The sequence below is a fragment of the Protopterus annectens genome, chromosome 3.part0 (genome assembly GCF_019279795.1).
Source record: "Protopterus annectens isolate FY-2018-M chromosome 3.part0, PAN1.0, whole genome shotgun sequence".
NCBI lineage: Eukaryota > Metazoa > Chordata > Ceratodontiformes > Protopteridae > Protopterus > Protopterus annectens.
The window spans coordinates 762,841,062-762,862,652 of record NC_056731.1 but is presented as its reverse complement, the minus strand read 5'-3'; positions in this window follow the sequence as shown (position 1 = coordinate 762,862,652).

The following is a 21,591-nucleotide window of genomic DNA, read 5'->3' as shown; positions in this document are numbered from 1 at the left end:
CTGCCTGGGACACATAATCTGAGAGTTCATGCATGTTTTTGTTCATATAGTCCAGAGAGGTAAGTCTCAAGTCATTCACCCCAACATGGACTATGGCAGAGTCATAACAGTACTTGTCGTTGACTGACTTGAGTGCATGTGTTTTGATGGATCCTGGCACGTGACAGGCAGCTGACCTTCTCCTTGTTCAGCCTGGTGAGGGGGATATCTGTGTGTCTCACTATGGAGTCACCTATGACCAAGACATTAGGGTTTGAGGTGTTTTGCCTTAGGGGCTTATTTGCTGAGACACTGGTGTATGTGTTATTATGTGTAGTGGTTTCTATTTGCATAGCAGTGTGTGCAAGTGGTTTACGTTTGGGAGGTCTATGATCTTTTGGTAAGCTTCTAGTGGGTACCTGCACTTATGTGGGTTTATGTGTCATGACCTCATTTTGTGTGAGAGGTGAAGTGTGTGTGCTGACATCCTGTTTGATGTCCGGTTTGTTGTTATGTGAGAGAACTGATTCCAATTTCATAGTCTAATTACATCTCTCACATATTGTATTTGTTTGCTTTAGGAGTAAGTGGTTGTCAGTAGACACGAGGCAATTACTACATTGCCTCAGGATGCCCATGTCAATCAGGCTGTCTGGTGAAATGATGAGAATCTGTCTGTCCATTATAGCAGGTTTTTACCGTATGTACTATTAGGGAAGGGAGTGGGCTAGTCTGACCATTTTTTGTGCTAGAAGTAACAAAGGTGCTTGTTCTATTGAAGGCTATGGATAATAAGTGTGGCAATGCTGTTCCGTATGCCAGTAGTGTAGTAGAGAAGCTTGGGAGGGTTCCATTGACATATGTATAGGGTAAAATTGAGTTCTGAGGTGTTTGCATCTATACAGGGCACCCCCCAACCCCTGTTTTACAGTGCGCTGCAATGCACAAATGTGAGGCTTAAATACAGACAAAATTAAGACACTTTTAAGCTAATCTACCAGTAAGAAGGCACACAATGAACCTTTCTGGCAATTGCCAACTCAGACAAGGCTGGAGCAACACTTTTCTGCCACAAGGGTGCAGGGGAGCCCTTCTTAGTGTAAGATGGCCGGTTTACTGCTCAAGTGTATCAATAACAGGCTAGATTCAGCAGGTATGAATCTAGTTTATGCTATCTAGGTATAAGTATAGTGCAAACAAGTGCAGAGAAGTGCAAAAAATACTTAGAGCCCTTTTGTGTGTTTCTCAGCTCAGATAGATGAAGTAAACACTTGTTGCCACCAGATGAACAATCCTAGTCTTTCCAATGCAAATGTACAGTAAAGGCATGCCTGGAATAAAATGCTACCACAAACAAAATTAAACAGTATGAAATGGTACCACAAACAAACTTAAAGATATAGATACAGAAGTATACTTTAAACAACTTAGAGAAGTGTGATTATTCGATAAAAGTGCTTTAGTTTGAGTAAATGAGCCAAGAGCCACTCAGTTGTACATAATTTATAAAGGCACTAAAAAACAAGATAAGCCCTCCAGGGCTGGCCTTAGCTAAAATGGCGCCCTAGGCGAAGTAGTGCTCTGGTGCCCCTTAAGCCCTACCCACACCATTCTCAAGTAACACCCCTGTTTGAGCCACGCCCATAGGTAGGTCACTCCCACAAAAGCCACTCCAGTCATTTCTTTCAATTTTTTAAATGCATGAAAATCAGTGAATGCTTTGTCATAGTGTAACAAAGGGGGCATGCCTTACATACCAGCCACAGTACACCAGCACATCACTGACCAACATGTACAACAGACACTGGGCACTGACTGACCTTAATCAAATATATAGCATAAATGTAGTTTACAATATATGAGTTTGACAGCAATCTGTTCTGTCAGACAGAATAAGGGACAGCAAAGAGGTTTACTAATGGTTGAGCACAACAATTTTAGAGTTTGGACATGTATGTTCACCTTTTACATATGCCAATAGCTGTCCATCACCTCTACCAAACTTATCAGCATATCTGGTTAGGTAGGAACATGACTTCATTAGACAATACAATGGTATTCCAACAGAAAGGCAGTCCATGGAAATTGCTTTCCTAAGAATAAGAGACAAAAACCCTCCATAGTTGTCACCCATACCTGCCAATGTGGAACAAAGTGGCAAAGGTGGAACACTTCCTTGCAGCATACTAAAGTCCATCCAAGCTGATCAGTGTGATGAAAATAAATTTCTTTATACTTAGGATTCAGTTCTATTTATCATGCATCTCAGTTACAATTTGACATAAGATTACCTTTCAACTTGTGCCACTGGAAGGGCAGTTCTTAACTACCAAATTGACTCAAGTACTGTATCATGCAACACAATGAAATGTAACAGCTATAGCGGTTTAAGCCATGCAATCAGATTTACAACATTTAAAAACTGACTTAGTTCCTCCAGTGCTTGTTAAGTATACATAACGTTAATACATAATTCAATTTCAGTTCCTTTGCCCCCCCCAAAAGTATATATGTGGACTCAAGCACTGTATTCAACTACAATCTAAAAACCAGGGAGCCAGCCTCCCTATTCTTAAAATAGAATCAAGATCACCACATGGCTATTCTTGCATAGTATAACTGAGTGCCCAGTTAAGCCACACGGGAGTAGGAAATGGCAAACATATGATTACAGTTCTCAGTTATCACACAACACAAAATAAAAACTAAAAATGGAAAGTCATCTTAACAGCAGGGAATATCACATTATAGACAAATATAAAAAAGCTAAAATTGCTACCAAAATACAATATAATTGTCACACAGACTATGAGATCAATGGAACAAACTGATATAATAGTAATATAATGGAAGGTAACACAATCCAAAATGCTGCATGTTATAACAATGGCTTATGCTGACAAGATCAGTTCCAATCCTGGTCCTGAAAGCTTGACCCCATCTGCTGGAACAGCTGAAATGCCTTGCACTGATAGCATCAACACTGATGTTACCAGGTTTGATGACACACCATCAGTGTAGAAGGTGACAGATTAAGGACTGTGATCCTGAAGGCAAAACCATGTCTGAAGTAGACCCACCTGTTTACACTGACATCTGCAGGCTGTTTTACAGTTTCATATGTACTGAGCTGGAACACTGGCTGGTAAGAAGTTGTTCAAAGAAATTGCTAGAAATGAAGGCAGGGAAGGAGTGCATCATCCATCAGTACACCAAATCAAGGAAGAGACAATCCCATCCCCTGCTGCAGCTTCACATACACTCTCATCATCTTCAAGCAATGGTCTGCAGAGTGTCAGAACAACCCAACAAACTGTATTACTACCTAAAATTACATGTGCTTGGCCTTAAGAACATTTGGCAAATGAATACTATCTAGGCTGTGGTCAGTGGCTTCACAGGATTTCACACACTTCACTGTCAGCCTACGCTTTTTAGTGCTATTGTACCAGCAGTGACTTTGTCTTGTTTAAGACTACTATATTGATATACACAATGATTTCCATGAGTGGGTTAATACCTTTTCAGTGCCACAATACCCTTTAAATGACAATATCCCTTCCCTCATTTATAGTAACACTCTACCACTGCTACTTGCCAGTCCAGTGTAGCATATTCAGGATACAATTACTTTACACTTAAAAATAATCAACCATACTATTAAATTAATAGGAGTCAGCAGTCTCTCATTAAAAGACTGAAGTTAACAATTATAATCAATCCACCAGTTTTATGTAATTACCCTTTTATAATTCAAGAAACAACTAACCATAGCACAGGCGTTTCAAACTGAGTGCTAAAATACTTAAAGGAGTTGGGCAATAATACACCTTGAAAATTAAATACCCAAATAAATATATTCTTGCACAGGGAAATATAAAATAAAAATAGTTTTAAGCAAAAAGATGGCATTACACTGACTTTCACCTAGCCGGTCGTACTACTAGCTATAATCTATCTGCCGATTTAGTGGTTGAAAAGGCTGACAGGCAAAATGTCTAGATGTTAGTTAACTGACCTAGACAACAACTATTGTCTGCTCTCATCTAAATTCATGAAAAGATTTTTTTAATGCTCCCCATCCTAAAGCACAAAGAACTAGCCTGCTGCACTGAACTTTTAGGGAAGAGTCATGTGACCTGAAAAAAAACCTCCAGGAGGTGTCCTAGCGCGCTTACTTTCTAAAAAAAACACCTATTTTAATGATACGTGTTTGTGTGCTTGTTTTATACTGAATGATGCTCACCTTCAAATGATATCATCTATCCATCCACAACCCCTTTTTCCCATATGGGAGAAAGGTACCACTTCAACAGTGACAATCATCTAGAAACAATGTTCACCCACTGGGCAGTGATACCACTTCCTGCAAATTTAAAATTCTGAATCCATACACCATCCAAAGCACTGTGGCTTAAATAACCAGAAAGTTCCAAAGCAGTTAAAGTAATCTATCTTTTTTTAGGAACTAACACTTTTCAAAGTTTAGCTGCATCAATTTTTTTCATTATCTTTCACATCTTTGCTGCATCTTTACTGAAATAACAGCTACAAGTTTTGTAAAGCATTTCACATTTTTCTCCTTTGCTACATTTTTACTGATAAACAACTACAGAGTTTGTACAGCTTTTCACAAAGGGTACATGCCTCCCAAGTATAGTCTCAGATATGTATGCTGTAGTATCTTGTCTAGTAAGCTTCGCTTTACCGCTATGAGTGGAAGCTACAAAACACCTGTCAGCAAAGCCACAGAACAACATGTGAACTCTTTCATCCTAGGATTTTCGGTTGGTGCAGGCAAAGAGTCCTTAGAAGATACAGGTTTATCTTCCCTACTTTTCCACATTATCCAATCTATAAGAATCAGAAAAAACTAGATGATCCAACGATAGTTCGTGAATGACTTTATTACTTAAAGCGCTTTTCGTACATACAGTGTACGAACTTCTTCAGAGAAACCAGATCATTAAAATCAGTTCACTTAAATACCCTACCATAATCAGCTGATATTAAAAGGCAACAATTATCTTAAAGATGCAACACCGTAAACATGTATTTGTCCTAATGATTTTTAAACAGTATTAACAATTTAAAAATGTTTTATGCACTTATATCAAAAATATGTATATTCATAAAAATCCACAAAATAAATTGATTAAACTGCATATAATATCAAAAATAGAAATAAAAATGAATAATAACAAATAAATATAATATATAAACTATTTCACTATGGCTACCAAAACAGTAACTATCAAACCAGTGACCAACCTTAAACTCCTAATAACTTCAATATAATATTGAAGGGAATGGAAGAACTCAGCAGGGGACAGTGCTATGTGATGCGAGTTGGTTTGGACTACGGAAGTGGGGAGGGCGCAAGTGAGAAAGAACACAAATTTTACATGCTTGATGAAGTAAAGCAAGTAGATAAAATTGCACCCTTTATGTGACCAGCCTGAACGGCACCCTTGGCGGTTGCCTAGTTCACCTATGCCTAAGGCCGGCCATGAAGCCCTCCAGCCAATAACACTACATTCAGAAATGGCAAGTGTTTCCTCACCCTCAACAGACCAAGCTACCTCACAGTGCACTAGATGGAAATTTCACTGACCTTCTCTTATGTAAAAATTGTTTGCTAGAGTGTAAAAATACACTACTTTATCCAAAGCTAGCTGGATCAGGTAGAACAGACAATGGGAGGCAAAATGCAGTTTATCAGTAGAAGCACAAGGAAAGGCAAATAAATAACTCAGGATATCAACAGCAGTGTAGAAAGGGAAGAGCTTATTAAGCTCAATTTACAGTAGGGGTGGGCAGCTTAAAGTCACCAGGTTTAAAAAGCAAATCAACAAACAGGAGGGTGAGTGGGAAAAACAGGGCAGAATCATCATCAGTGCTTTAGTTTATGCAGGCTTCAAATCTTTACAGACAAAGACAGAAACCTGGAAGTATCACTCAAGAGACAATTTAACCAGTGAAAAACATGTGAAGTGAGCAGCCTAGATAATTTGTGTCCATCTCTTATATAGAACAAAAACACCAGGCCAAGCAGATTTCTTAAAAAAGAAAACAACTGCAGCAGATATCAGAAAGCAGGTCTCAAAGGTCACAAACAAAAAATATATGTTTTCACACCCAGCAGGGAATCACCAGGAGTGATTTAGTTTATGCAGGCTTCAGCTCTTTCCAGACAAAGACAGAGACCCAGAATTTCATTGAGTGTTCAAGTATCACTCAAGAGACAATTTAACTAATGAAAAAGAAAAATACATGTGAAATGAGCAGCCTAGATAATTTGTGTCCATCTCTCATGCAGAACAAAAACACCAGGCCAAACAAATTTCTTAAAACAGAAAACAAAATGGAGCAGGTATCAGAAAGCAGCTCTAAAAGGTCACAGAAAAAAATATAGGTTTTCTCACTCAGAGGGAATTACCAGCAGTGATTTAGTTTATGCAGGCCTCAAATCTTTCCAGACTAAGACCCAAAGGTGAGAATTAAACACTATACCTTGTGTCTGTGTGTCAAACACTTTAACCTTTATAGAAAGCCACAATCTTGTTTTCATATTCCAAAAAGCAAATCAACCTCAGATGTGTAATAAGCACACATCTAGATGAAAACATGTCAGCCCAAGGCAGCAGAATGAGGCAAACACAGCCCCGGATTCTCTATGCCTTGCACGGCGTGCAAGATCAGTGCAGGAGTTCTAGCAGGCAATATGTCTGCTGTGAGATCCAGAAACAGCCTGCAGGAGCATGCAGAAGCGCTCCTGCACTAATCCTGCATGGACTAAGCCCCTGTATGCAAGTGTAGAGCAGCAACATGCAAACAGGATTGGGGGGAAAATAACAAAATAAACCTAAATGAAGCAATATAACTAATATCACTATTCTACCATGCACGTCAATGGCAGGCAGAAGACAACATTTCCAGTGAGTAGTGGTTGCTAAGGGGGGAGGCTCGGTGTGAGACATGTAACTATGCATTAGCAGGCAATCCTATGCAAATGAGGGGAATGATAGTGAATCCCAGTTTTCTCCAGCATGCTAGTCAGTTCCCAACAGTGTAAGAGTAGGAATAGCTTGGTGCAAGCCTAGGAGTTAGCTGACATCATCGAAGGTGTGTGTCAGGCATACTGTAAGTGGAATGGAGCCCTGTGGCCCAGGTTTGCTCCTAGCTTGGTGTGTCTGAATCTGCCTAGCACTCTTTACATTGCCTAAGTGGGTGTGCATGCTACGCACCGGGTTTTAAAGATTTTAACAAAACGTTAAACCAGGAAATAGCAGCACTGTGCACATTTGAGCACTCGGTTTGAGTGGCACACCCCCAGGCTTAAATAGGAAGGCAATGGGAAGGGAAAACAGCAGTAGGAAGATAACCAAGGAGAACTAGCATAGCTGGCAGGTGAAATGTATCAGAACCAGCCAATTACACAGGCAGCAGATCAGCCCAGCCCAGAACTCTACTATAAATTATGTAAACACCTTCCCCTCTAGTTTTTCCCACACTCTACACCACCGGTGTAAACAAGCGGGGAACTTTTAACACTCACAACAGCAAAATGATAGCGGCAATAGCTATCATACAACAACTTGTGGAAGAGGCTGAGGGTGGTGAGGATGTGAATGTGTTCAACCAACCCACAGTGAGGAGATGGAGAAGAGTGTACAGACCCAGCTAACCTACCAGAGGCTACGTGAGCTGGAGATAGTGGAGTGCTATAGGGTGGACAGGGACCTCCTACAGCAAATTGTTGAGCTGTGCCAGCCATACCTGACACACAGAACTAACAGAGGGGAACCCATCCCAGTGGATACCAAGGTACTTGTAGGCCTAAGAATACTAGTTACAGGTACCTTTCAAAGGCCAACTGGGGATATAATGGGGATCTCGCAGGTGTCAGCATCCAGGGTACTCCACCAGTTCCTGGATGCCATGTCAGCACATGTCGGTGAGCACGTATATTTCCCCAACACCCGTGAGGTGTTGGCCAGCAATATGCAACTGTTCCACCAAATAGCAGAATACCCTGAGGTAGTGGATGCTATAGACTGCACACGCATATGCATCAAAGCACCACCTGTTGAGTGGGGTAGGGTCTACATCAACTGCAAGGGCTTCCCCTCCATCAACTGCCAGGTTGTGTGTGATGCCCAGGGCATAATAATGAATGTGTGTGCTGGCCACCCTGGAAGCTATCACGATTCCCACATCTGGCATCTGACGCAACTGTACCAGAGATTTGCCAGTGGGGACATCCCTCACGGTCACCTAATGGGGGATGCTGGATACGCACTGGAGCCATGGCTGATAATACCCATCTGAAATGCACACACACTTGAACAAGAACTCCATAATGAGGCACATGCACAGACCAGAATTATAGTAGAGCATGTGTTTGGGATGCTCAAGTCATGGTTCCGGTGCCTGGACACATCCAGTGGAGCCTTGCAGTACTCACCAGATACATGTACCCAAATTTTTTTCGTATGTGCCATGCTACACAGTATGATCCTGTGGAAATAGCTGCAGCAAGAACAGCACGGGCAGGGCCACACAGCCCCCCACCATTGCCAAGGCCTGCACAGGCACAGAGTGACTTGGAGGAGGAACAACCTGAGCTTGCCCCAGTAGGCAGAAGGAGGCGTGCCCAATCTGCCCTGGCCTTGGCAAAGAGGCAATGCATAGCACATACACTGACACAGGAGGGACCCAGGGAATAACACCTCTCTCTGACTCTCACATACAGTAAAAGGGATGCCAAATATTACACTACCTGTGCTCAACCATGTGTAGGGAGTGTACATCCAACATAGGCAGCCCTGCAGCACCACCCTCAATACTGGGACACCCACAAGGTAAGTGACTCACACATGCCAGTCAGGGGAGTTCACATATCCAACAACAGTCACAACGAGCAGGAAAGGTGTAGACAAACACAAACAAAGATCTATGGGTAACCCCCCCCCCCCCAGGCATACACAGACAGACTATAGCAGGTAAGGCAGTGGGATGTCAGTTCTGAAGGGTAGGAAGTCAGAAACTAATATGTAGGTAAATAAAAACTAAGATCTGTAGTACACTATTATGCCTCTAGTCAGCATGATAGGTAAGACTACAGAATGAAATGGAGTACCTGACATATCAGTACAGTCATAGCAAATGTGTACAAGTGTCAGGTGTGCCCCCGCAACTTATGTAGACATGTAGTAACAGTCAGGTGTGTCCCCCTCAATCATGTATAGAAATGTAGAAATAGTCAGGTGTGTCCCCCCATCCTACGTAGAAATGTAGTAACAGTCAGGTTTGCCCCCCCAAATCCAGTGTAGAAATGTAGAAATAGTCACGTGTGCACCCCCCATCCTACGTAGAAATGTAGTAACAGTCAGGTGTGTCCCCCCCAATCCTGTGTAGAAATGTAGAAATAGTCAATGCTAAATGATCGACGGATACCCTGCAGAAGCAGTATGCTACCTGCAGGTGTACAACACATAGGTCAGCACAGCAGTACAGACTACCTGGACTTGATCCACACATTCAATACAGACGGGCATACAGGGCATGCTCACACACTTAGAGAAATGAAGGCAATGTCAGTCAACAACATACTGAAAGGTCATACTGGGCATGCTCACACACAGAGAAATGAAGACAATGTCAGTCAACAACATACTGAAAGGTCATACTGGGCATGCTCACACACTTAAACACATGATGGCCATGTCTACAAACACCAGTGGACCAGACATATCTGGCAGTTGCAGATGTTAGTACAGACAGGAATACAGACATATATCTAAGGATAACTCACTATAATAAGCCAAAGGTAGACATACATAGATGTGTGGAAGAAGGTGACTGTGACAAGGAGTCATCCAGGCCTGTCCCACCCAACACACAGCCAAAGGGCCACAACCACATGAGGTTCAAATGTAACTCACTGCAGACACTAGCCACTGGTATCTGTCAGCATTACAGACTATGTTTTGCACGTGCTAGCTGTGCAACATGACTGTACAAAGAAGTAGTCATCTAGCAGCTGTATACACGTACCTGTGGAATATGACCCTGTGTGTGCCTGCATGTGGTGTGTCAACCTCTAGATGAAAGGGTTATGGCCCATGCACACAAACTGCCCTCCCCATAGCCCTACTATGACAAGTCTGCTGAGGTCATCCACTGTGAAATACACCTTTGGGTGAGCTGTGGCCCAGTAATCTCCGTGGCGCATCCCATAACTGTGTACTGCTGAAGTGTGATAAATTAGTTAGGTAGAAGTTCTAATCCCAGACTTGGCAAGTGTGTGTGTGTTTGTGTGTGTGTCTGACTCTGTTTGTGTAGCGAGCAATGCTTTTTAGTGTAGTCACACACCCTACAATTCAAATGCTCTACTTTGGCAAGGCTGCTGAGGTCATCCACCTAGAAATACACCTCTGGGAAGGTTGTAGCCCAGTAATATTGCATGTCCTGTAACTGCATACTGCTATAGTGTGATAAACTAGTTTGGTAGGAGTTCTAATCCCAGACTTGACAAGTACGTTTGTGTGTGTGTCTGTCTGACTCTGTGTAGAGAGCAATGCTATTTAGGGTAGTCACAATGCTCTACTTTGGCAAGTCTGATGATGTCATCTACCTAGAAATACACCTCTGGGAAAGTTGTAGCCCAGTAATCTCTGTAGTGCATCCTATAACTGCATAGTGCTGTAGTGTGATAGAATAGTAAGATAGGAGTTCTAATCCCAGACCTGGCAATTGTGTGTGTGAGTGTGTGTGTGTGTGTGTGTGTGTTTGTGTGTGTGTATGTGTATGAGTGTGTGTGTGTGTGTGTGTGTGTGTGTGCGAGTGTGTGTGAGTGTGTCTGTGTGTGTGTGTGTGTGTGTGTGTGTGTGTGTGTGTGTGAGTGTGTGTGAGTGAGTGAGTGAGTGAGTGAGTGAGTGAGTGAGTGAGTGAGTGAGTGAGTGTGTGTGTGTGTGTGTGTGTGTGTGTGTGTGTGTGTGTGTGTGTGTGTGTGTGTGTGTGTGTGTGTGTGTGTGTGTGTGAGAGTATGTGTGAGTGAGTGAGTGAGTGAGTGAGTGAGTGAGTGAGTGAGTGTGTGTGTGTGTGTGTGTGTGTGTGTGTGTGTGTGTGTGTGTGTGTGTAGAGAGCAATGAATTTTAGGCAAGTCACACACACTACAATTAAAATGCCCTACTTTGGAAATCCTGCTGATATCATTCACTGTGAAATACACCTTTGGGGAAAGAGAACTCCAGTAATCTCTGTGGTGCGTCCTATAACAGCATCATGCTGTAGTGTGATATAGAACTCCGGTAGGGGTTCTATCCCCACACATAGCACTGGTGGATGTTGTGTGTGTGTTTCTATGTTTATATAGGGAGCAATGCATTTTAGGCTAGTCACACTCACTACAATTCAAATGCCCTACTTAGGCAATCCTGCTGATGTCATTCACTGTGAAATACACCTTTGGGGAAGGAGAACTCCAGTAATGTCCATGGTGCGTCCTATACCAGCATCATGCTGTTGTGTGATATAGAACTCTGATAGGGGTTTTATCTCCACAGATGGCACTGGTGGATGTTTTGTGCGTGTTACTATGTTTGTGTAGGGAGCAATGCATTTTATGCTAGCCACACTCACTACAATTCAAATGCCATACTTTGGCAATACTGCTGATGTCATTCACTGTGAAATACAGCTTTTGGGAAGAAGAGCCCCAGTAATCTCTGTGGAGCATCCTGTAATGGCATAGTGCTATAGTGTCATACACTAGTTAGGTAGGAGTTCTAATCTCAGACATGACAGTTGTGTGTGTCTTTGTTTGTCATTTGTATCCTGTGTGGCAGTTGTTGTGAGTGTGTAACAACTGGACTCAATGTGTAGCGGGTTTTGCAAACTTCTTATATGGTGGGCCAAGTATATATCACAATTTCCGCCATACAGGGATAACAGATGTGAAATAGCCAAGAGGCTGAGGTGCAAATCAATACCCCTAAATGTGACATCAATACCAGCTGAACAATGTCAGCAAGCCTTGTATTACCCAGGATACACTCTCAACCCATGTCTCATACACACGCACACATGCCTAGGCAACAGCTTCTATGTTGGTAGTACCCTGCATATTGCCCCCTGATAGTAACCATGGTGTGATTGCAGTGGGCTACAGTGGGCATAGCACCCTGTCCATCAGTCCAATAGGCATGTACATGCTGACAGTGCACCTACCCCATGTTCCCCACTGGACACTTGCAACACCTGTGGTGCCATCAAATGTGACCCACAAAGGACATAACATGCCTGAAACACAAGCTGTGTATGGACAGATGCCACTGACACCAGGGAATACTGGTATCATGCTATCAATGTAGGTGCAGGGCCAACCCACTGTCCATGAACAATTCCCACCACATGAGGCCAGGACTGGCACATTTGATGATAACGATCAGTGTACACAACATAGGCTAGACACCCCAGGTACAGTTCCACATGTCACTGTACATGCATGTGGGAGGTGTGCATATCCCAGACACTGTCCATATCATGAACTAAGGAACACATCATGGCAAGCAATGCACAGCGTTGGCCACACACAATAGTCACAAAGGTGACTGGATAGTAAATACAATACCCACCTGTGTGGGCAACTCCAGACACTACAGCCCTGACCCACAATGCAGACCATTGTCATGTGGCCTGATGCCAAGCTATACCCATCACCTAGGCTTGTATAGCCATCTGGCACCGTCAACCACAGCACACCTTTGAAGCAGTGCACACATGCATGTCAGTACTGGCACCCATGTCTGTGGGGGTGGTGTATGATGCATATGACTACAGTCACATTCACTACAACCCCCATTGGCATACTGGAGCATGCTGTCTGATGTCAGTCACCTCCACATACCCTTTACACATATAACCTCCATATGACCCCTGTGGTGCATGTAATACCTGCACAGTACTGTGTTGTGGCAATCCCACTAGTGATGAGTTGTATTCCTGGCCCTGCCAAGTGTGGAAATGTGTGTGCATCCCTGTGAGAGTGGCTGTGTTGACACCTGTTCATGCAGGCAGGCATGGGTACTACATCTACCACATTGCTACCATATCCCTGTTGCAGATGTCACTCACCATCACATATACATTCTGAGGGCTCCCCAACATGTAACTTATGTGGTACATCCAATAACTGCATGGACATGTGATAGCACTGCATAGTCATCGGGGGTTTGATACCCTGTACTGGTAGGTGTGTGACACAACCACCCCTCCCTGGCTTTTCTGTGCCTCTGTCTGCCTCTCTTACTCCCTGTCTGGTGGATGTGGAGACTTACACCTGCTTTGCTTAGGCAGTAGCTTGTGTATTTTAAGTTATGCTCAGGATCAGCTGATGGTCTGTGAATGAATTGCAGCCCTCTTCTAGCTGATTGCATGTGGAACAGCTGCAGTAACATTCCCATAGCCAATTGTATGAAACACACACACCAATATCTAGGAACATCATGTTGCTGTTGGGCCTTTCATTCACTGTGAGCAGGAACTTGATCTGTTGTTTGGCAAACAGATTCTCAGATGGATTGGGGTGTACCTCTAACAACATACACTGTGGAGACAGGCCAACACACAGGAGGGGTATATGCTTGACCTGACTACAGACTGTAAGTGCTGCTATATTGCATTTGGAGTAATGTTGGTTTAACAGGGTGTCTGTGGATATGGCTGTCCTACATGTTTACATACCTGCCATGTCAGTGCTATGTTAATGAGAGAACACCCATCTGTAGGGCCATCTGCAGACTGGTCAGTGTGTGGTGCCTTTTGTTTCAGGTGTTACCCACTGAGCACCAATTTGTGAACTGCAGAAGGTAGTGTGAGGATTGCAGTCTGTAGATGTTGACAGCCGTGAGAGTTACTGATTTCAAATCCCTCATAGGACATATGGTGCAACAAACCCTGTTACAACAGTAAATGTATGAGGTTATCACAGCAACATGTCAATATTGGCCCTGTGTATATGCCTCCAGCCACAACCCTGGCAACCTTTGTACATGTGTCATGCAGTAAGGGCTGCATATGTACTGTACACCATAATTAGTGACATCATATCTGGTAACAACCCAGTGAGATATCAGACTGCTACACATGTAATGTATAGTAGGGGTTACATTTGATGACATTACCTGGAAATTATGTGGTTGTGTGTACAGTACTGAGGTCTGTGTACTTATGGTGATTGTCGGCAGTGTGTTTATTGTTAATATGTACCCTGGCCTGTGTACAGACTGTGGTAGATGTCATTGTTCTTAGTCTTGTTCTATCTGATGTTACATGCCACTCCACTGTATGTTACCCTATCAGCTTACATGTTTGTAGGGCCATGCACACACATGTCCCATACCACAGACAGGCAGCAGACCACACTGTGTAGTGGCCCAGTATATGTAGGGTTAGTGTGTGCGTGGCACATGTGAGGTTGGTGTTGAAGAGATAGTCCATATACTGTAATAATACGCTAGCATGCCATACGCAGCTGTGGCTGTGTTCACATTGGTTGTGGTGATGCACTTACACACAGGTGTATGTTACTCTGTGCGATGGCATGCCTGTAGAGCCTGCTATGCCATACAGACTGTTCTGTTTGTCAGTGTGCTTGTTATGGTGTCAGTTGTGCCTTGTTATGTAACAGTTACATCCCAGCGTATCATCTGAGTACTTTACCCCCTAGGGATTGTCTACAGAGTGTAGTTTGAGGCTGCTGAACTATACACCTGCAGTGACCCAGTCTGTCTTTACTATTGTACTACTTGATGGCCTTGGCCTGGACAGCAACATTTGTTAACATTTCCGGACTACTGTATTACTATACCTGTTTCACAGTTGCATTACTCAGTTTATATAAATGGCCATGTCTAAACAGTTATATGACATGGCATATTCAACTTTAATAGTACACAAATACATCTTTCCCATTTATGCACACCTGTGTGTGGTGTTATAGCCTTTGATATCTCTGTGGGTATATGTTGGAGGCAATGAATGTAATTTGTATGGGTGGCTCATACAGTCTCTAGTTGGTAAGGTGGTAACTGTAGGAATAGTGGCTGTTCCATACTGTGTGCACGTACTACATATGTAACTTAATGTACATATCACTGCATGTGTATGTGTAGCTACATATAAATCTATATATATGTATACATATATATGTATATCTGTATCTGCATATATGTGTCTGTGTATATGTATCTTTGGGATGCCCATGCCATGTCTGGTTCTGGTTATGGGATCTGCAACACTTGGCAGTGTATTGCAGGGGGGACATGTTTGGCTGTTGGGGGGGTATACTTATTCGTACAAGACGTATATTGTTTGGGCCCTCTCAACCCCATTAACATTGCATATGGACATATATGTTTTTATTTCCCCATATCTACGGATGTATGTCCATATATACCTATACATATATATATATATATATATATATATATATATATATATATACACACACACACACACACACACACACACACACACACACACACACACACACACACACACACACACATACATATATCTGCTGGTATATATATATATATATATATATATATATATATATATATATATATATATATATATATAAAACCTGCCATATATATTTAGACATATAGATGTAGACATACATATCTATAGATGTAGGCATTTGCATGTATGTATGTTCACATATATTTATATATATATATGTATATATTTCTCTCTCTCTCTCTCTCTATATATATATATATATATATATATATATATATAGATATGTTGTATCTCTTTAGATATTAATATAGTTACACACACACATACATCTAAATGTTGGAATACATTCTCTGTATTGTTGAATGACTGGGCTGGATGATATCTTTTTGAAAACATCAGAGTTATGTATGTCTGTCATGGCTTAGTGGTAAATCACTTTGGCTAAGGTGTGTAGGGTCCTGGGTTTGAGCCTTGCAGAGGCTGTTTATTTTGTTGCTGGGCAGAACATGGGCCATTGGATACAGAGTGATTAAGCTACTTTAAAGCAGTTGTAAGCGGGTTTGCATGGGTCTGCGCAGAGGTAAGCACCGCTAACTTCCAGTTACAGTTTCTTGTACTCTGTTAGCTTCTGAATTGCTTAACCTGTGTAGGCATTGCTCACCCCCATGCACACAGGCTTAAACCCGTTTACTGCTGCTTAAAAGTGCTTACTCCCACGTACCCCCACGCTAATTACTTTAAAAGAAAAGAAAAAGGGGTCGATAGGAAAGTGGTGAAATAAGGGGCACAAAGAGGGAAGAACAGTAGGGAAAATAGCCAGGGATGTGCAGGAAGGGTGTAGGGAAGGTCCATAGGTGCCCAATTCTTCTACAGCAACAGCTGTGCATATACATTGAATTTGGAGGTAGACTTGGACACTCAAACCCCTGGGAGTGGGTGAGGACAACAATAATACATTGTGATGCCAATTAGACCGGATTACATGTGTCCAGTGGACATGTGTGTGAAATGAAAAGCTATGTATAGGGTGAGATTATTTGGTGGGAACATATTGCCCTTTTTTCTTTTTTCAGGTGAGAATGGGATGTTGGTGAGGGGTAGTAGGTATATTTGGGGAGGTAGGTTGGGTAGGTTGACAGACAAGACAAACAAGATGCATACAGGGGCGGTATATGACATATCTGGGGTGTAAACACCTTGATGGGGAGGGGTGTTGGGATATTGGAACCCCACAAGCCCCCTAGTGGTAACAGTGGGACTGAGGTCCCCAACCATGGGCAGTCACCACTGCACCTTCACAGCCCCGAAGGTGGCAGTGCTGGGGGCTGAGTTGCAGAGCCAGGCTGACTCTCTAATCATGACATGCAGCCCTCAAGCTGGCATAGAAGATCAACAAACTGCTGTCCAATCTCTCTACGCATCACGTCCCCGACCTGGCGACGGGTGACAGTTGCCTGTCCATGCCCACTTTCAAGGGGGGGAGAGCCCCATCCCCTGAGGCAGTTCCACTTGAAGATGGTGCAGGACTAACAGACAGGGAGGTGCTGGGTTAGGCCCCAGACATGCTGGTGCCTGGTGCCACGGCCAGGTGTGACAGGTGGGTCCGCTGGGACCGGCCTTCCAAGCCTGCTATAGTGTTTAGATTTCATCATATGTGGGTTAGTAATAGTCAACACATTCCAGGGTTAGGTATAACAGCATGCATAGATATTCCCATTAACCCAGACATCAGATACGGAACAGTTGCATGGCAAACAGAACACATGCATATATGCGACCACAGTGGTAATAAGAACAGCATGCAGGTACATTGATGGCATCATGCCACCAATGTTGGAATAATTCAATATAGCACATGCATGGTTACGATTAACATATTTATCAAACAATTGGACATTATCAGAGTCATTACATACCAGTTGGGGTGGGTACATTAATTATTGTTGGAGATATGGTGGGGGTAGAGAAAGATGTCAATTAACAACTAGTATATTCCTGTAGTCCACATTACTTTCCTATTCAGTGCTATCTGTACCTTACAAGTCTTACTACACTACCCTATAGCCTTAGTTTGGAGAGTGATATGGCTGTCGTCATCATTACACATGAACTGGTTTTTACCTGCAGTATACTCCTCTTACCTGGTATACCTGTGGAGGGAATGTTTGTTAACACTAACTGTTTCTACACATACTCGTGGATTCCGGGTTGATGTTTTGCACTATGCTATCCAACTCTTTCTGCACAGACTCTGGCCATGTGTTGACCACATGCTGGTGTGCCGGGACATATCTAGAATATTGCCCTCTTCCACCTTCAGTGACCTGACACACCCACACATATACATACATTCCTACACAGTTATATTATGTAGCACAGTGTGGGTGACAGTGACCAGTGATACTTTATTATTTAGAGAAACTGCAGCTCTCACAATTCCCTACAATACCAGAGTGAACAGTACCAGTACAGGTTATAATGGTCTGTATTCCACAGCACAGTGTTCATATCCAACGTACCTGTGGAACAATGTTTGTTAGCACTACCTGACTGTTGCCATGCAAAGTTCCAGATTACACATTAGTATTATGCACCTACATCTCACTCTGTTAATGTACGCACTCTGCTCACAGCTTGCCAACATGGGAGTGTAGCTAGGACATACTTGAAATATTACCCTCCTAACAGTTTTGGGGGTTGCTACAGTGACAGGTGTGTTCTCATAGATGTTAGACAATCACTTGTATTCCCTGTTTGCTGGCTAAACATATGAAATCATTCTACAGGCTTACCAGGGGGACAGGGGGACAGGCAGCAGATATGGGCACATACACTGGACATTCTTGCCTCATCTGTACAGTTGTCAGGTATGATTCTGTATGCAGCCTAATTCCACTCCCAGGATTCAGACCATGGCTGTGTCTGCTACAACTTAAACATTGTCCATCACAGTTGTGTCTGCTATATTGATATTGCTGTATATCTCCTATCTGCTTTCTGTCTTATTAATCCCCTGTGCTTTTGCATTCTGACCTTGTATTACAACACTCTTATACATATTTCCTAGACAGTTATCTGTTGTAGGACAGTGTGGGTGACAGTGATGTGTAATACCTCATTATTCAGAGCAACTGCACATCATTCTTGTAATTCTGGGCACAGTGTTGGTATCTGACAGACCTGTGGGAGGAATGTTTCTTAGCACTACCTGAATGTTCCCACACACAGTACCAGATTCCACATTACTATTATGCACATACATCTCACTCTGTTACTGTACATACTCTGACCACAGCTTTACAAATCGGGGTGTAAATGGGGCATACATGGCTTCTTACTCGCATACGGTATTGGGGAGTTGCTAGTGTGCCAGCTTTGTTCTCATAGATGTGTGTCAAGCAGTTGTATTTCATGTTTGCTGCCTATACGTCTGGAATCATCCCACTGATTTCCCAGGGGGACAGGTTTATAAGCAACAGATATGGGCCACTTTACTGGACATACCTGTACAGTTGTGGGGTGTGGTTCTGTATGCAGACTACTACCACTGGCTGGATTCAAACCATGGCTGTGTGTGCTAAAATAACAACAGTTCACATCTCAGTTGCATGTGCTATTCAGTTTTTGTTGTCTGCATTTTCCCTGTTTACTGTCTATGTGTCTCTCAGTTGTTCTAAATGGCCTCTGGGGATTACATCTGTCATATACAGACATTCCTACACATTCAATTTATGGTGCATGGTGTGGGTATCAGAGTGCTTACTACAACAGTATTATTACACAATTGCAAATCTACATTACCATATGATACCAGAATATACACATGCAGTCCAGCAGTTAGACCTGTTTTATCAGGCTAATACAATTTTATTGACGTACAAACAATATGAGACTCTTCCTGCCATATTCTCTAGGGTATGCAGTACTTGCCTTGATCAATACAGGTTTTATACAGGCAATTAATTTACTACTACTTTTAGTTTTAGTTCCTATGACAGTAAATGCGTGAGTATTACTGACCCGCCTTGCATCGCAACCTTGCCAGGCGACTGATGTGGGCCTCCTGGTTCGCAGCCTGCTCCACTGCAGCTGTGGAGGACATAAGAGGAATATTTAGCCATACATATCCATGATATACCTGAGCTGGCAATTATTACACACATACTGGGGTGATACTTACACACGACTGGAGCATCCCTTGCTGCTCTAGCCTCTTGGAGCCACTCCTCTAAAAAGTCCCCCTTACGCTGCTTCAGGTCGGCATAGTGGTGCCTGACCTGCTTAGCAGTTCGTGGTAGGCCAGTGGCACTGGTGAGGTCACGGGCGAGATGGTCCCAAGCCTCCGGCTTATATTGGGAGCTCTGGTACTGGCCCTGCAGCAGTCTCTGATCATGGTCTTTGACAAGGTGTCCTGCCATGACCTTGGATTCCTGGATGCACCAGCGCTGCACCCGAAAGCGCACACCTTCTCCCCTTACTGCCATAGTGCCTGCAAGGGGAAGCTACAACCAGTTATGAGATGTATTCCCGCTTCTTGGGTTTAAGTAGGGCCAATTTCCCACACTTTTCCGTGATTGGCCAGTTTTGAAAATGCTAAGCTATGGGCAAACTTGTTTACCTATGGTTGGCATTGTTTAAAGAGGTATACCACCGAGCACAATGAGTTAACTGCCCTACACATTGCTTACATCTCCTAAGCTGCCCTGTGCAATGCTTAGCATTGCTTACATTAGACTTTGCATTATAATTCCTTTTTGGCATTGAGTTATTATTCATTACATCTTATGTATGCCTGGTATCCATGATTAATGTGTACGTACACTCTATGGGGTCTTTGTGTTTTATTGGGGACTTCAACACTCTATTATAATTACACCTCACTTCTGGGCTTACTGCTGTACTCCAGTTCACATATTTATGTTATGTAGTGGGTTATGGAACATATGACTGTATAGTGATTCCTTTCACAGGTTCAGTTTTGTTTTACTATGGTGAGGACTTGTTTGCTGATTCCTCATTCTGCTATACTTCTGTGATGGCTTAGTGGTTAACTACTGTGACTATGGTGTATAGGGTCCTGGGTTTGAGACCTGCATGGCTGTTTATTTTGTTGATGGGCAGAACAAGGGCTGTTGGACAACGAGATATTAAGGCACTTTTGAGCATTTGTAAGTAGGTTTGCATGATGGTAAGCACTGCTAACCTGCCGTTACATCTGCTTAGAGAGAGTTAGCTTTACAGTTGCTTAACCAGTGTAGGCATTATTTATCGCCATGCAAACAGGCTTAAACCCACTTACTGGTGCTTAAATATGCTTACTATTGCTTATTTGTGCTTATTTATTTATTTTATTTATTTTACATTTGTTGATCGGGCTAGTCTACCTGGATACATGTCCATTTTCAGTAGAGGCCCGGGGAGAAAAGCTCCACAAACGGAATTATAAAAAAAAATAAATAAATAAAAAAACCTACTTACTAGTACCTTATTCATTATAACACTGACATCTCACATGTGCATTTACTGCAGTACTCCAGTTTGTGAAAATATGTTATTTTGTGGGTTATGCAACATAAATAATACTCATAACATGCTTTGCCATGGGAAATGGAATGTGTTGCAGTGGGACTCGAACTCTGCCCACTACACTATTGCTATGCTGCTTCATTTGCTTATATCTTCCTTGTTATCCTCTTCAGCCATTTAAACTGTATTAACCGTAGCTAAGCAATGGGCACACCCACGCACCTATGGTTAGATTTAATCAGATTTAAAAACAAAAATAATGGGTTTCTTCATTTTATTTATATATACTGTTGCTGTTGTACACAAGGGGGACTGTTGGTGGGGATATGCGGTCACCTATGAGCGGTCTTGCTCATTTCATACCCCTTTCTGCTGTTCTTCATTGTGGGGGCATGTATATTCTGAGAGTTCTGCTCTCAGACATGCGCCCTGCACTCTTACATGCTCCGTGTAAGCCTAGGAGCTCAGGCAGTGCGCCTCATTACTATCCATGGCACGCTGCCGTCCTGCTCCTAAACGTCCGCCTCTGTGCAGGACTAAGCTAGTCCTGCACTG